Below are 18851 nucleotides of genomic sequence, written 5' to 3' on the forward strand. Positions count from 1 at the left end.
AGCAGCATATATTTAGATTATGTTTTTTAAATCTACATTACCAGTGTATATCTTTTAATTGGTGAGTTAAGGTCTTTGACATTCCATGTTATTATTGATAAATGAGTTTTGTTTCCTGTCATTTTGTGTTTTATATTCTGTTTGATATAATGTTATTTCTTTTTGTTTAGTTGCCTCCTGTCAAATTCATCTCTTCTCTGCTTCTGAAATTTGCTTCTTTTTTCTTCTTTATGATTTATTTAAGTATCTTCACTTGTTCTGGCTTAATATTCATGAATTTTTTGAGATTCTGCTTATTTTAAAATACTTTTATTTCTCCATTAATTTTAATAAGAAAATTGCTGGATTTAGCAGTTGTAATTGGAAGTTATTTTCTTCCAGGGCCTGGATTACATCATACCAGCCTCTCCTGGCACTCATTACTTTGGTTGTAAAGTCTGGAGAAATTTTTACTGTTTTTTCACCTGAATGTCACCTATTATTTTGTTCTCATTGCTTTTAAGCTTCTTTCCTTAGCTTCTATGTTGGTCATTTTGATTATTACATAGCATTTGTAGGTCCTTCTTTGTCTTAATGATGTTCCATATGTCTCCTGTATGTGGATGTCCAACTCTCTTTTCATGTTTGGGATTCTCTGAAATTATTTCTCTGAAGAGATAATTAATAGCCTTTGTTTGTGCCTCTATTCCTTCTTCAATACATTTTATCTGTGAGAATGTTTCATATTGTTCCATAGTTGCTGGATATTTAGGCTCTCTTGTTCTATAGTGTTCTGTATCCCTTTGACTATGATTTTGTTTTTGAATGAACTGTCTTCTAATACTGATATTCTGTTTTCCATTTCATCTAATCTTCACGAATTTCTTTCTATTGCTGTCATCATTTTATTTATTGACTCATTTCATTCTAGGCCTCTTTCTGATTCTTTCTTAACATCTCGATTTTCTCTTTCATTCCCTGTACAAAAAGCCTTCATCATACTGAAGATCAGGATTTGGAATTCCCCTTCTTGCATTTCTTGTTGCTCAATATTCATGATTTTCCTTATTTTCTCGCTGTTCTTGTTCTTGTTCTCATATTTTCAGAATTCTAGGGTTTGTGTTTCTGTTGTCTTGGTATCTTCTTTCATTTTACGTGAGGGCTGTGGATAATCTATCTGATCCAATCTTAGCATTAGGAAATTAGAGTGTCAACAGGTTCATTCATGGGTAAGTAATATTTTCTTCAATGGTGATTTTTAAGTGAAGGGGGAGGAGCTGGATTGATGGGTACAGGAGTAGGATAAAATAAAGGACATGATTAAATTGAGTAAGAATTTAAGTATAATGAGATAGCTTCTGGTTGGAATGAGAGATTGTGATATATAGGATTCTTGTAGTTAGTGTAGAGTATTTAGATATGCAAATATGAAATAGCTTGAGTATAAAATAAGGAGATACAGTAAAGAAAAAAGTTTTGTGAGAAAAGAATAGAGGAAGAAAGTGTCTTGCAGGCCTGGGTCTCTGGAGGGCACAGTGCATGCCTGTGGGTGCCAGCTTCTGATGAGTGTATGGGCTTTTGGATCTTTTTCTCTATCCTTGAAGCATGGTGCTGATCACTGAAGATGTTATAGCTTGGCCACCACTTTCTGAACATTAAGTTCTTGGTTTCCTTGTTGGAATTTCTTGGGGCTGCAGAGCCAGCAGTCAAGGTTCAGGCTGGCTGCCCAAGATGGTTCCAGTTGCCACAAAAAGTCTGTCACATGCTTGGGCTCTTTGCTGTCACTTTTTAGGCATCTCATTTACTAAATATAAAACTTTTATATTGTGTGCATTTCACCTGTATTATTGATAAACAAATTGATGGTCTGTGAACTGACCATATCACAGAGAAAGACATACTTAAGTCTAAGTTTGAGGTCTTAATTGATTTCAATAAATCGCCCTATATTTTGTTTATAAGGATGATCTATAATTAGCTTATTGACATTATTAACCAGATGTTTTAAAAGAATTATCTTTTGTAATAATTGGTGGGAGGAGGAAGAAAGGCAAAAATTAAAAAAAAAAAACAGCATTCCCTTGAGACTGTTAGTATGTAGAACCAGGTTGGGTAAATGCAGGTATTATACATAAAGGAAAATATTCTGGGAGTTGGAAACATTTTATATTCTGGCTTCTGATGGATCTAACAAACAAAGGAGAGGAGTTTCTGCCACTAGAGAGGAAGTAGAGGATGTATAGGTACAGAGATAAGTTAGGATGAGGTTGCTGATAAAAGGCATAAATCAAGTCTGCATGCTTTGATAAAAATAGAAATGTTAGTGTATCTAAGAAATTTTGCATTTGAACCCTGTTGGTGTCTTGTAGTAGTAGTGAATTAAAAAAAGCTCAGGAGTTGCTTGAGTTAATTTATTTTGGGGTACCAAAATAGTTCCTTGCCCATGACACACAACACCCCTACTATAGCTTTGAATAGCACTTCATAAATTTTGTCTGAATCTCATTTCTGGTATCGACATTAAGATACGAGGCAGAGTACCATTTGGGTGTTTAAGTAGATGCCTAGATTCTGAACTGGGAAATGTGTGCTTGCTGAATTCATTTCTCCAAATCTAGGAGTTCCCTGGCTCTTTCTCCCCCAAAAGTCCAATGGAATAAAAAACGTGCCCAGGAGTTCTAAGATTTGTATATATGAGAACAGCTTGCTCTTTGGAAAGTTTGGGGTTCTAATAGTGCCCTTGGTAAGTAGATATATATTTCTCTCCAGTATGTTTTTTTTGACAAGTTTATTGAGATCAGTGTTCAACATGCACTGATTTGGGGTGACTCTTCTTCACATTACACAGAGGATAGAAATCCTTCACATGCATTGCTTGCAAAAAATTAAATACCACTTCTGTAGCCATCTAGATCTAGATCTTCATTAATAAAGCATTATCTTCCCATTATATTTGAGTCAGCCAATTTGTAATACATCTTAAAATAAAACTGTTGGTAAGGATCTTGATGCTGCAAAAAATATATACCTTGGGGAGACTTTGCCGGGGTTCTGTAATGTAGAATGTCCATGTGGGGGAACATTTCTCTGGACAGCAGCTGCTCTTCAGCAATTTATAAGTGGGCAAAATACAGGTTTGATGTAGCCCTGAAATACGTTTCTTAGTTACTATGACTACTCCTTTTGTGTATTTATTTCTTTAAATTATAGTTATGTCACTTGTTACATAAATACAGAATGTGTGATAAATAGATTTAGAGTGCCTTGATTTTCTTATTTTTTCCCTGGGGGCAGGGGTTGAAAGGCTTCAATATAAAGAACTGAATAAGAAAAAAAAAGATGAAAAAATATATGTGAAGGCAAACATTATATATTGGGCAATAAGCACTTTCAAGTCCTTCAAAATCATCTGCCATAATCACCTTGGAACCTAAGTAATGATGTACACCTGGGTAAGTTTCCTGGGGTTCCACAATCTAGAGTGTGTGTGTGTGTGTGTGTGTGTGTGTGTGTGTGTATGCATATGTTACTGAATTTAACCCAAGGGCTTTTCAACACTGAACCATACTCTAGCCCATCTTTTTTTTTAATTTTGAAAAAGTGTCTCGGTAAGTTACCAAGGCTGGGCTCAAACTTTTGATCCTCCTGCCTCAATCTCCCAGGTATTGGGCTTTCAAGAGCACACTACAAAATCCAGCTTGTGGACTTACTTATGCAGCTCTAACATGGATACCATAATGTGTCCAATATGACTGGATTGAATACATGAAATTTTGAAGCATCAATATAAAGATCAACCATAATTATATATTCTTCCATCTTGTAGAGGACACAGAGCCCATTTCTTCTTTCTTTCTTTCTTTCTTTCTTTCTTTCTTGCTTTCTTGCTTTCTTGCTTTCTTGCTTTCTTGCTTTCTTGCTTTCTTGCTTTCTTGCTTTCTTGCTTGCTTGCTTGCTTGCTTGCTTGCTTGCTTGCTTGCTTGCCTGCTTGCTTGCTTTTTTTTTGAGCAGTACTGGGGATGGAACCCAGGGGCATTCTACCTCCGAGCTCCACCCCCAGCCTTATTTTGTATTGTTTATTCTGAAACAGGTTCTCACTGAGTTACAAAGACCTCACTAAGTAGCTGAGGCTGTCTGTGAATTGCGATCCTCCTGTCTCAGCCTCCCAACTGCTGAAATCACATGCATGTGCTACCATGCCCAGCCCACAGAGCCCATTTCTGCAAAGTAAAATTCCCAAAACCAAATGAGGACAACATTCTGCTATATAAATGTCCTGTCTAGCCACAGGACTCATTTTTGTTCTGTTCTAGTTCACACTTTAATATGCAAAGTGTTTTGAGTAAAATGTTCTTATATTTGAAACATCCAGGCATATGTTTGCCTCATCTTAATCAAAGTAGATCAAGTTGTCACAAAAATATAGACCTATGTTCTCAAAAATTACAGGCTATAATTTATAGAACAATATTAATTCTAGATTGGCTTATATGGCTCCAGAAAATATAACTTAACACAGACCAATGTTTTTCTTCTACCTGTGCTCACCATTGGTTTTATTTTCCTGACTCCTGCAGGCACTGATGTTTGTAACAATAAATTCAAAACAAGGTCAGCTAGGTAAAGGAGTGAGATAGATAAAAGGTACAAGGAAAATAGCTGGGAGTGGACACAGTGTTCCAGACCTATGAGCACTACAGGTTAAGTGAATAAGACGCAGTGGGAGAGGCAAGGTTATGATAATTTAGTTGTACTCACACATCCTAAGAAATGTTGAAAATTAAAAAAATTACAGCTTGAAATATTAACATATATATGTGTATTGTCTACTTTTAATTATTTAAGCCAAAATGTCATTTTCCTAAAACATCATTGTCATGTAGCAACAAGATACAAAATGATTTTGAAAGTCAAACTAAACAAAGTGATAGTGTGGCTGGAATCAGAATGGGAGGAGAAGGATATTTATTAGGCAGTGGAAAAAGAGTAAAGGCTCCACACTTTTTAAGATAAAACGGCCAATTCAATTAAATATCATTTAAAGGCCTTTCTTTTGAGAACAACCTCTTTATCTTTAACCTGACCTTCTCCTGGGGCACTTGTGCTTAAATTGCTTATTGATACCATGTGTGATAAAGGTCACAACTAGTAAATACACTGTCCTTCATATTATACATCATGCAGGTCTGATGTTTGTGACCAAATCCCAAAGGCCTGAATAATAGTCACAGACCTAAGCATTAGGACAATAATTGAATTCATCTGGCTGTGCAGTATAAAATTATTTGAAGGACAAGGAGGACTAATACCTTGAAATTAAGTAAGGGGTATATTGACAGCCATCTTCTTTCTCTCTCTCTCTCTCTCTCTCTCTCTCTCTCTCTCTCTCTCTGCCTGTCGCATTTCTCTATCCTTCCAGAATATGACCTGCCTCCATACAATGTTATTTGAAATACTTAGACAAAGATCAAAGGATGTGACTGCCAGTGGCAGATTAACATTTGCCTTGGAAAGGTCTAAGGGCCTAGGAAAGCCATGACTGGACTTTTAAACTTGCTAAAAGCAGCCTGTTTCTCCAAGGTAAGTGTTCCTGTTATTCATGCTGGAACAAACTCCAAATATCCCTCCTGCTATCCCTCTTTATTGTTATCCCTCTTTGTTTCAGGAGTCTGCACATTTTCAGTGCAGTTTAATTGTTGACTGTTATCTCAAGGACTTTCTGCAGGTATTCTTCAGTTTACCTCTTAACCATTACCTCAGAGACACTGCAGTTTACCCAGTTAACCATTGCTTCAAGGACTCTCTGCTCATTTACCCTTAAAACATCATCTATGCAGCAGTGTCTAAATGGTAACCCTCCCACTTAGGATGACAATCACAATCAAAGCTGTGGTCAGGTACCTAGTGAGAGCTCTACCTTTGAGTGTGGCCCCCTGGCCTGCCCCTTCCATTCTTTACACAGTATCCTCATCACTTTTTTTAATCTCAGGTGCGCTGGTGGTGCATGGATAGAGACCCTTGGAATGGGAAGTGGAACGGGGTAAGAAGCAAATGAAACTGGAAGACCAAAGTGGCTGGGCGCTCCACAGTGCATCTGTAGGTGAAGGCAATTCACCTGTCCTCAGGAATTTTCAGGTAAGGGTAACAGTGGGGCAAATTTTATAAACAGATTGGAGGGACTAACAAAGAATATTCTACACCTTCTGTAAGTATCTATTGCCAAAGTCAGCAAAGATCAGGCACTCAAATTGCTATAAGTGGTGTTAGACATAAATCCTTGGTTTCCAGACAGAGGCACCCTAGCTATAGAAATATGAGACAGAGTAGGTAAGAAAGTGAAAGGGGCACAGCACACAGGAAAAAGGGTCTCTGTGCAAACGATCATCACTGGGGGACTACTCTGTGGAGCTTTACTAATGTTAAATCTAGATGAGAAATCTTCTACATATTTACCACCTCAGCGAGTGAAATTCAAAGGGGAAATGCCTTTGTATACTTATTTCAGGGAGCCTGGCCCTCAGCCCCACTAGAAGGTAGATAATTGCCTTCTCCCCATCCCACACCCCCTCCTCCCCCTCCTCTGGAGTCTGGGTCCTGTTTGACATAGAAGCTAAGTTTCCCGTGCCTCCTCCACTGGCTTGGCCATCTAACCCCCTCTCCCTTATGGAAAAAAAAATGCACATATTATTTGTCATCGGAACTGAAGGGAAAAATCTGAGACATGAATCTTTGCCCTTTCAGGTATTTACAAAGTTAAAACAAAATGTAACAAAAAATGTCTTACTAAAGAAACTTTAAAAACTATATCATTCACCTATAAATGAATCCCTTTTAATTGGAAAGTCTTTGCCTACTCCTTGCTCACTCCTACTCAATATAGTATTGCTTTTAAAATATAATGAGAAATGCATGTCTCAGACTTTAAAAATCTGAAAACATGCTAACCCTAAAAAGCTTACCACTTGGGTATATGTTCAATAAGTAAAAGGCAAAAAAAAAAAGTAGAAAATAAAGCTAGGTTTTGTTACCCAGCTTGTCCCTAATAGAAAATAATAATAATAAAATAAATATTGTTCTATATATGAAAAGAAAAACAATGAGAGATATAAATATTTGAGTTTTTCTCCCTAAAAAATAAGCAGTGAAGCTGGGCATGGTGGTGCACACTTGTGAAACCCTGTTTCAAAATAAAGAATAAAAAATACGGATGGAGGTATAGCTCAGAGGTTCCATCCCCAGTACTGCAAAAAAAGAAAAAAAAGCAGTGGTAATATCTGATGTAGAGTCTGCCTCATAGTAAGAAGTGGCCACCTAAAACTATGTTTTTAGTGTCAGTCATTCATTATTGGTAAATGGAATGCCTGCCCCAGGCATTCCCTGATATATGTCTCCATGTTTATATCCTCTGTTTTATAGTCTATTATTTACTGGCACAAACAGTTATCTGCAAGAGGCTATATTTTATTATCTGACACTATGTTTACTAAATATCTATAACCCTCTTATGCCCTATTTGTGAAATAATAATGCCTGGAAAATTAAAGCTATATGTGTTTGCTGTCTATTTTTATGTATGTCTGTATCCATAAGTATACTGTCTGTCTATTGTCTACATTGTACCAATATTGGCTTATATAAGTAAATGAGCACTTATAGTAAAAAAAAAAACAATAGCAACAACAACAAAAGTGAATCCAAATAGCCTTTAGTTCATATAATTTAAATCTCTAATAAAAAAGTTAATTTAAATTTGTTGGTAAAAATAAAAGCAAAAGATGTTATTAAAAACTATTAACATGATTCTTTTCCAAAATGCTTGTCAGTCAGGATTGCATCAGCCTGTTTTTGTTAGATGTTGCAAGTATAATGACCATTTTTGTTTAAATTTTTTTCTTTACACTATGCTTTTTTAATGTCTTGCCTTTATGAATAATTTAAAATAACTGTTGAAATGAGTAAGTTAGGTAAATATAAGTGGTATAAGTGTTATAAATGTCTTACCCTTAAAAATATAATTTTGTATAAATAAATTAAAATTCTAACATAAATTGCTAAATATAAAGTATCCCTGGCTTCTTAAGGTCAGCAAAAAAATATATATGAGTCTATCAGATATGTGCTTTTTATATAGACAGTTTAAGATTGCCTTCTTTTGGATATTAACTAAAAACATAAATTGCTAAGTTAAAATTTTAATTAATATATAATTATAAATGATATGTGTATATATATATATATATTTGGCTAAATAATTTTATGCTGTGTTTCAATAAATATCAGTAAAATAAAGTACTTTATCTTACCTAAAGAAAGTAATTTATCACCGGGAATGGTGGTGCATGCTTGTGATCCCAGTGCTTGGGAGGCTGAGATAGGAGGATTGCATAGGTTTGAAGCCAGCCTTAGTTATTTAGTGAGGCCCTCAGCAACACAGTGAGACCCTTTTTCCAAATAAAGTATAAAATAGATCTGAAAGTATAGCCTGGAGGTAAAAAAGCCCCTGAGTTACATCCCCAGGACCACACACACACACACACACACACACACACACACACACAAATAGAAAGTAATTTATCTAAATTGAAATATTTTTATAAGGATTGTTTTAAGTATAAGTCTAAAAATAAGTTTTAAAAAGCCCAATAAATAATAGGAGATATTAATAGGTGTAAAAAGATATTTTAATTAGAAAATTAAAAAAGAAAATGCTTTTAGATTTAAAATTATTTTATATGGCAATTTTTTCTAGATGGCTGAGTTATTCCATAAAGAAAAAGAAAAGGTGAGAACGAAAATCAGCCTGCAAGTTGTAGATGATGTGAAAAAGTTGCAAATTATTTTAAAGATTCATTAAAAATTGCTTGTGTAATAAAGTTGGTTAAATTTTTTAATTATTTAAAGAGAATTCTAAAGGTCAAATTTAAGGCATTAATTCTGATTGAAACAATTAGATTTTCTTAAGATATTAATCTCTCTTTGGTAAAGATTTACAAAAACTAGCCTAAAACCATTTTTTTTTCATTTTATTCAAAAAACTTTCTGCTGGGCACGGTGGTATACACTTGTAATCCCAGTAATTGGAAGACTGAGACAGGAAGAAGTAGGTTTTCCGCCAGCCTCAGCTACTTAGTGAGGCTCTCCACAACTTAGTGACACCCTGTTTCAAAATAAAGATTAAAAAATAGGACTGATTATGGTTATGCACTTTAAAGGTAGAATGCCTCTGGATTCAATTCCCATTACTGCAAAAAAGAAAAAAAAAAGAAAATTTTTTTATGTTCTTTATATGTTCTCTACTAACATTTATTAAAACCTATCTTAAAAGAATTATATTTTATCAAAATAATTCCTTATGTTTGCTGTCATTTAAGTCCTACTTTACTGACCAATGTAATTCCCTAATTTCCAAAAATCATACCTGTACTCAGAAGGCAAAATCAACTACAGTCATTCTTTGCCTCTAATAATTCCATAATCAGTCACTAAATATAGTGGCTAATTTAAAGTATGTGTTTGTAAAGTATACAAACTTTCAAAACAGCTCAAATTTAACGAGTTTCTGACTTCCAACCTTTAAAACTATTTTTCAGCTTACAAACTTTACTTCAAAACAGGATACACTCTATCATAAATAAAAACAAACAAACAAAAAAGGAGTCAAGGGCTATCTCCTAAAAACATTACAAACAATCCAATGGAGGAGAAACCTCACCAATGCTAGAATGGAAGGATAGAAGAGAAAGAAGGCTGAGGCTGATTAATGAAGGAACTACATCAGAATCTGTGTAAAAATATAAATATAGCATGGTTAACCTGGACTCTCATTGTTGGGAGGGGAGAAGGGAAAAGGGGGGTACCAAGCATAGTCTGATTGTATGTCATTTTCAATATGTTCCACATGAAAATAAAATAAAAACAAAAATAAATAAATAAAATATAAAAAACATTAAAAACAAAGTTCTATACTCTTAATTTTTTTGCACTGTGACACACATGGCTCAGTCCCTTTCTATAAAAAATTTCAAAAACATTCACTGCAAGGGCCTTTTCCTACCATCCTTTATAAAGATTCACATGGTTTAAAAATTATACATATATATTATTGTCTATCGTCCTGCTTCTTTGCTAGCTTGGGAAAAAAGATGTGCTTATGTCTTCCAGAGAAACTGGACCACTTTACTTGTCTGCCAGATAAGTCAAGCCTTATCTTGAGCTGAAAAAAATCAACAGACCAACCAGATCCCTGAGATGCAGTACCTATGGATGAGAAACATCACTGATTGCTGACTATCAGAAACTCCTGGGTTCAGGTTAGATATCACTGCACTCACAAGTCCAGTGGTCACCAGAGAAGCATAAAACAGATCACTCAGAGTGCTATGGTGACTCTTGACAACCCAGGAGCTCCCTACACACCAGAAAATTTATTTATAGCTTCTTCATATGAGGGTTTCCAAAGCCCATTCTCCAAAATAATAAAACAGGTCAAATAGGCTCCTGGAACAGTAAAGTTTGGAGCTCTGTACTTCCATTTTTTAAAAAATTTTGGGGCCAGTATACTTCCACTGTGTACAGACCACAACTCTCACTGTTTGCAACCTAAAACTCAGGTGTGGCAGCACCTCGATACTAATAAAAATAAGACAGATTTTTATCTGTGATTGAAGTTCTCACCCATTTGTGTGACTTCTAATCTGTGAAATAGTATGCAACATACTCGGAAAAACATTTTAAAAAACATTATTCAGAGCTAACCATGACAATATTATTTCAGACATAGCCTGTCTTCATAACCACAATTTGAAAACAATGATCAGTGATCCAGCAGCAAGATAAAGACACTAACTGGTTCAAACAGTTATGGCTTCACCCTAAAGTTGGGCTTCACTCCACTTGGGAGATTTTGATTGTCATCACTGTATTACTCATAATTGCTTTATATTTTCTTTGTGCAATAAGAAAATGTCTCTTTCAAATCTTAAAATGGCAACAACATCTACATAATATTTGGCTGATAGAACAACTTCTTAAAGAAAAACAGAAAGGGAGATGTAGAGAGAATGTGATTGCCAGAGGCAGGTTAACATTTACCTTGGAAAGGTCTAAGAGTCATGGAGAGCCATTACTGGACTTTTAAACTCCCTAAAAACAGCCTGTTTCTTCAAGGTAAATGTTCCTGTTTTGTTTTGTTTTGTTTTGTTTTCTGGTGCAAACTCCTGAATATCTTGCTTGCTAACTATTGTCTCAGGAATCTTCTGCACATTCTTAGTGATTTAATTGTTTGCCCAGTGAACCATTACCTCAAAGAGCCTCTGCAGTTTACTCATTGTACATTACGTGTGCAGCAGCATCTGAATCATAACCTTCCTGCTGTGGATGAATGTCCAGTGGGACCTTCACCTATGAGTGTGCTCCCCTGGGCTGTCACTTTCAATGTGCTCACCATGTCTGTGTAATTCTTTTCCTTTCAGGTTCACTGGATGGGGGATCATAAACCATCCAAAGGAAAATCTTTACATGTTTTCTTGGTTTGGGGATGTTTTAGACAAATTAATTTTAGCAGGGGCGGGAAGTATAAGGGCAGAAAAGAGTGACTATATTTAGATAAATGGGCTAAATTTATAGTCTTTGCATTTTGTTTTGACACCTCCCTTTCAATGGGATGAGAAGAACTCACCTATCATGATAAAGCTGAATTGTGACTATGTGGCTTCCTGGGGAAATGAAGTTATGTTTGCAAACTTATCAGGTTAAGGTCAGAAAAGTGTGTGAGTTTGCAGGACACTGTACACTTGAACCATTTTAATCAGATTCTAAGCAACTTAGATACGCTATCTTAATTTTAAACAACTTAGATATGCTACCTTAACTAGTCCAAGAACCCAATGAAGGAGTTATCATCTTCCTTTTTTATGCTAGTGAGACAGGTACAAAGCCTAAGTAACTTTATAATATAACACAGCTGGTGATAGGTACAGGATTTAAACACAGGATTTGACTTCAGAGACTCAACCCAGCTGCCTTCCCAACTTGGTGTGTGATTCCCATCTCTAGTACTTTCATCATTTCTCTTGTATTGCACTTTGAATGCCAGAGAATCCAATCCTTTCTCAAAATCCCTATGATGATATTGCTAGAGTTAGGATCAGTCCTTAAAAGTACTTTATTCCTGACATTTTGCTTTACATATGAAGAAATAAGTCTCAAAACTGATGATCCCATACTGAGGTGAGCATCAGAGAAGACACCAGGACTCAACAGTTCTCTAAACCACAGTGGTTCCAACACTATATCAATGCTTATATTACTTCATTGGAAAACTCCTAATCACAGAAGGGAAACCATATTTGTATTTGTATCATTTTTATAGCAGTCATCCGAGTGAGTGCAGGGTAAATGTTGGTGGATTGAGTGAAAAGTCATTTGAAAGAGTCAGATGAGGCAGCCTGGCATCACATCTATCTTTGCCTATACCTTTTTCTGAAGTGCTTCTAGTCATGTAGCTGAGGATCAACTTGATCCTCCGGTTTAATGCCATCTTCTTACCTTCTTTCCACACCAACCTTCCTTTCTCAAGAGCAATAAAGTTTATTCAGGGAAATTATTTCATTTTTAAAACATTTCTCAAAATAGCTTTTATAATATTATCACCACAGGGCCCCTATTGTCCCAACTAGTTTGCAACTACTTATTGATTATTATAATACTATAGTTTTCCAATACCTTAATAGAATAGTCTTTTCAAAATTATTGTGATAGCATTATAGTATTTTATGAATCTGTAACATAATTGAGAAGTCTAGATTGTTAGGTATCTAATGGTACTATTGACTTTGATTTGTTTGTACTATGAGAAATAATGATCTGAAGGCTGGAACTAAAATGGATTCCTTTTATTAACCTGAAAAAACACTAAATGCGCTTTAACCTTAAGATATAAAATTTTAAAAGCAATGTAAAGAGAGCATATTGGCATAATTAGAGAAAAAATGTATTTACATAGATATTAAAGTATAATGTATGTTTTTCCCAAATCTTTCTTTCTTTAAAGATTAACCTTTTGTAAAACAATTTTAAAATGCACCCTTTGTATTTTGTTTGCTATTCTCTCTGTCACCTTTACAAGGTTCTTTCAGAAAGTACCAATTTTATGCTAAAGTTTTAATCAATATTTCACACAGTGAAATCTTTTTATTTGACACAGGAGTTATCAAAGCATTTTTTTCTTCCTGAGAAAGCAGCTTTAAGCTGCAAATGACAATAGATTGTTTGGGTACCCTCCAAGGCAAGATGAGATCAGACACCATGGGGAGGCTTTTTCATATATATAAATCTTAGATCAGCATAAGTGGCACACAAATACCCTCACTGTAATGGTGAGTTTTTCCTCAGAGGAATAACCACTGCTGATCATATTTGACTTTCATTACATCAAAAACAACATACAGCTGTACTATTAAAAATGGACTTGGATTTAGGTATACCTGACTTCTTTTCCTTGAAAGTGGTTGACTCCACTGTAAATGTTTCTCCTTAACATATTTTCTGCAGTTTAAATGGAATAGGTGCCAGGTGTGGTGGCACAAGCCTGTAATCCCTGCACTTGGGAGGCTGAGACAGGAGGATCACACATTTTCAAAGCCAGCCTCAGCTACTTAGTGAGGCTCTCAGCAACTTAGTGAGACCCTATTTCCAAATAAAATATAAAATAGGTCTGTGAGTATAGCCCGGAGGTAGAAAAGCCCCTGGGTTCTACCCCCCCCAGTACCACCAAAAATCATAAGTAAATAAACAAATTAATTAATTAATTAATTAAATAGGCAGTTAAGTCGTTCAGGTAATTAATTAGTCCTTTTTCAACATAAACTCTTTTTCTTTGTTTCTCTTTTGGAAACTTTTCTTATATTAAAAAAGAGGGAAGGTAAGGGTAAGGAGAAATAAAAAATGAGGATTGCCAGCTGTACTGGATTGGTTTTAAATCTGAAAATAATTTCTTCCTTTTTCTTATTTTCCTATGTTTCTATGTATATTTAGCTTTTTTCTAGTGAGATTTTTCTGAGCAGAAGGATTTTCACCCTTAAGACACTGAACAGGGTTATGGCATATGGGTTAACTCAGGTCTGACATCAGATTTTGTGGATTTGAATATTGTCTCTGCTACTTACTAGCTATGCGACCTTGAAGAAATCATTTAAATTCTCTCTGTCCCTTTCCTTATATGTATCAGTGCCTGACTCCATGGAAGGTAGAAGGATTTAATGATAAAATCCATATAAGCACTTAACACCCTGCCTGACACATAATGCATATTTAACATATATTAGCAACCTCATTATTTATGTAGTAACTTTGATGTGTACAGAGGATAAATATTTACCCAAAATGGCTTGTACTTATTTACAAAAGGGAGAATTAATTTTCTCCGTATTTCTCTTCAGTTTATATTCAAGTACTTTATTAGCATTTTTCCAATGAGATTTAGAAGTACAAAATCATTTTCTATGAGTAGAAAGCAGTTGGGTAATAATGAATATGACTTTCGAGGGGTAATTTTTTTATTTTTTTCTAATTTATTTTATTTTATTTTTTTTATTTTTTTTTCGTTTAACAATTTTTTTTATTGAACATAAATAGTATACATTTAAACTATATTAGGTGCCCTCTCCCCACCGCCCCCATTTTCCCTTCCCCCCTCCCACCAATGGTTGTCCAGGTTAACCATGTCTTATTCATAATTTTACACATGTTCAGATGTAGACCCTCATTAATCAAGATCAGCCTTCCTCCTCTCCTACCTTTCCATTCAAACTTTGCTGGTATTTCCCCTCCATTATCTGGAGTCGAGGGGTAATATTTTAAACATAGATTTTTTTTAAGGCACTAGGGATAGAATCCAGGGGCTTTCTACTATGAGCTATATTTCCAGCTCTATTTTATTCTTAAATGTTGAAACAGGGTCTAAATTGCAGAGGCGAACCTTCAATCCTGTCTTGGCCTTCCAAGCACTGAGATCACAGGCATGTGCTACCACAGACGGTAGGATTACAGGTTTGAGGATATTCTCAGACACTCATCAATCTAGTGAGACTCTTTTTTAAAATAATTTTTTAAAAATGGGCTAGGCATGCAGCTTGGAGGTAGAATGCCCCTGGGTTCAATCTCCAATACAAAAAAAAAATTCTTTTTTAAAAATTTTTATTGGTGCATTATATTCATACATCATATTGGGGTAAAAAACTTGTGTGTACAGACATGCACACATCACTGATTTAACCCCTACCCAATTCCCATCCCATTCCCTCCCCTTCCCTCCCTCCCTTGCTCAGCTTAGTGGTTGACTTCGATATGTTTAAGTACATATGTTTAAGTACATTGTCTGTTTTAGAGATTATCCTCTCCCCCTCCTTTCTCCTCCTTTAGGTTGTCTTGTTTGCTCCTCTGTAGGATTTTATTTTTCATCTAGAGTTCCTCCTATGACCCATTTCTCCCTAACTCTCACATATTAGGGAAAACATCTGATTTCTTACTTTTTGTGACTGACTAATCTCACTTAGCATAATGTCCTCCAGTTCCGTTCATTTCCCTGAAAAATTATGTAATTGAGGTTTTTTTTGATGGCTGAGTAAAATTCCATTGTGTACATATTCCACAGTTTTGTAATCCATTCATCTGTTGATGGACATCTTGGCTGGTTCCATAGTTTGGCTATGGTGAATTATGCAGCTATGAACATAGATACGCATGCATTAGTTTGGTAGTTTGGTTTCTTTTCTTTTGGGTAGATACCCAGAAGTGGTATTGCTGGATCAAATGGTAGAGTTGTTCCCATTCTTCTGAGGATTCTCCATACTGTTTTCCAAAGTGGTTGCACTAATTTGCAATCCCACCAACAATGTCTTAGAGTTCCCACTTCTCCACATCCTCACCAGCATCTTATGTAGCTTTTTGATACTAAATAGCTCTACATTTTATGATTTTAATATTCTGTGACTGGCCAACCAGAAGTCTCTTTTTAAAAATCCTCAAAACATACCACTAGGCCAGGCCTAGTGTGCACATCTGTAATCCCAAGGGTTGAGAAACTGAGACAGGAGGATTGTAGCTTCATGTTTAGCCTCAGCACCTCAGGGAGAAACTCAGTAATATAGTGAGAACTTGTTTCAAAAAATAAAACAATAAAAAAAGATCTGGAGTAGAATATCCCTGGGTTTAATCCCTAGTAAACACCCTCACCCCCCAAAAAAGAAAGAAAAACATACCATTGAGATGTGATGGGAATTTTTCTGGTCTACTTGACACTGCATGGGCTCTGTTAGGGACACCATGGGTGCTACTGATGGCTACCTGAAGCCTCCCTGCTTTCAAATTGGGTTAGTGGAAGATGAAGTCATTTTTTAAGTCTCTGCCCACTGCCCTACATCCTTTGTACTCTATCCATCCAGAGGGTGGGCACATGTAAGCAAGAAAGGAGTGTGAAGCTGACATGAAAACTGAGGTGGGCCTCAGAGATGCCTAGTACAAAAAAAAAGACACTTCAGCAAAGCTGGATTTGCACCTTCTGCTCTGCTATACACTCCAGAAATTAGCCAGATTTCAAATTTTAATTAATTAAAGATGTTAAGTGGATTTTGGTATTAACTTCCCTGTTGAAAACTGGAAGAAGGTTAATCATCAACAGGATTTCTGGGAGAGAGGATTTTTTCATATCTAGGAATTGCTCACACATGAGGAAGCTTCATATATGATTTTAGTACTTTTAACTAGGGTCTAAATTACCCATTTACATAATCCTTTATTTAAGTAATTTTATGCCATGCTTTTCTGCACAATGATTCAGAAAATATTCAAGGGAGCTACTGTTGTTCTAACTATATGAATGACAGATTTTCCTTCTTTTTTTTTTTTTTAAAGAAAGCACATACCAATTATTCCAACAACTAAATGCAGCTAAGGAAAGTGGCACAAATCTCTAATTCTAACATTTCTAGAGGCTAAAGCAGGAGGATGGAAAGTTCAATGACAGCCTGAGAAACTTAGTGAAACTGTTTCAAAATGAAAATAAAAGGGCTGAAGATGAGCCGGGCATGGTGGCACACGCTTATAATCCCCGCGCTTGGGAGGTGAAGACAGGAGGGGCGCAGGTTCGAAGCCAGCCGTGCTGGCTTAAGAGACGCTGTTTCCAAATAAAAAGTATAAAATGGGTCTGGAAGTGTAGCCCAGAGGTAGAAGGGTTTCAAGGAACCCCAGTACCACAAAAGTAAATAAATAATTAAAAGGGGGCTGAAGATGTAGTTTACTAGTAAAGTGCCCTGGGTTTAATTTCCCAGCACTACAAAAGCAAAACAAAGCAAGTATAATTCAATGATATGGAGAGGAATGAAAAGTTATATTAAGTAGCATCCCCTTCTTCACCTTGGCTAGCATTATTCCTAAAAATTTTATTTTCTATAGGAATTGTGTATCACAAGTCACACTTTCATTTTCTGGGTAAGAGTATATATTTAAGCATGTGTAAGTGAGTGAGAGAATGACTTTCTGGACCTAAGAAAGGCCACTAAAACTATGGCTTATTTCTAAAGCTCACCTTCTTCTAGATGCAAACCAGCCACCTCTTCTGGCAGGCTAATCTAGACCCAATTTATTTAAGCAGACATTTCCTATTTGTTACTAATTGAATTAGCTTAAAACAAAGTTGTAAGCTAGAAGTATTCAGAAATTAATTAGTTTTAGTTTTATCTACTTTTTTTTGCCCTTGTCCTTATCTGTAATCAGCTGGACAGAACATTTCCAGTGTATATAGCCTAAAACAAGTAAAGTGATGTCCTCTTTCAGGACCACATGCAAGTTTATGCCACCGGTGTAGGAACCTACATAGGTGAACAGTTGTCCTCACTCCATGGTAGTAAAATGTACCTGCCACTCGCCATCTGCAAATCTTTGGTCTCCCTGTGGTGTTTACTTTCAGAGAAAGGTTACTAAAGCTGGGAACCTGCTTGTAATAGAGCTGCCCTGCATGTCACATTTTCTTATTCTATAAATAACTATCTTATAACCACAGCCCATCAGCTCTTAAAAATTATGACAAAAGCATTAATAGTTCTACCTATGGATTTAGGTCATGTTGTGAATCATATTTGTAACACAATATGATCTATCTTCAGTCCAAAAAACTTCAACATTAGTTAAAATAAATTACAGGGAAGATTATAAATGTACAAAATCATTGAGCATTATTTTTTGTGGTACTGGGGATGGAACCCAGGGGCTTTTTACCTCCAGCTTACACCTTAATCTCTTTTATATTTTAATTTGGAAACAGGGTCTCACTAAGTTGCTGAGAGCCTCACTAACTGAGGCTGGCTTAGAACCTCAGCCTCCCAAGTACTGGGATTACAAGTGTGCACCACTATGTCCAACTGAGATTATTTTTGAAAAAGCATTGCTATTTTTAACTTTGAAAGAAAATCTTCAGAAATTATCATGAGCATTTTGATTGATAATGGGTAATTTGCAATAAACAGTTTCAGAAATTTCTGCTATATAACACATATATAACATATATTCTGCTATATAACACATATTGACAACACATCTATGCACACATATAATAAGTCATTGACAATGATAAAGGAAATGATCATTTATGTGGCTCTGCAAAGTCATACTTTGTGTCTTTGTGAAATCATAATTCAAAATATCATTTGTACCTATGCATTGTTATGTGATATGTTGCATGACATAAATCTTGCATGTTAAATCATATTTAGTAATTACAAATGGAAGATTCAAGTGTATGATATATGTATATATAGCTTTGTATTTTTCAGTCCAAATGTTTGTTAAAATATGGGTACCCCCTTAGCAGTTATGAT

This window comes from Muscardinus avellanarius (assembly GCF_963383645.1).
Source record: "Muscardinus avellanarius genome assembly, chromosome: 1".
NCBI classification, from domain to species: Eukaryota; Metazoa; Chordata; class Mammalia; order Rodentia; family Gliridae; genus Muscardinus; species Muscardinus avellanarius.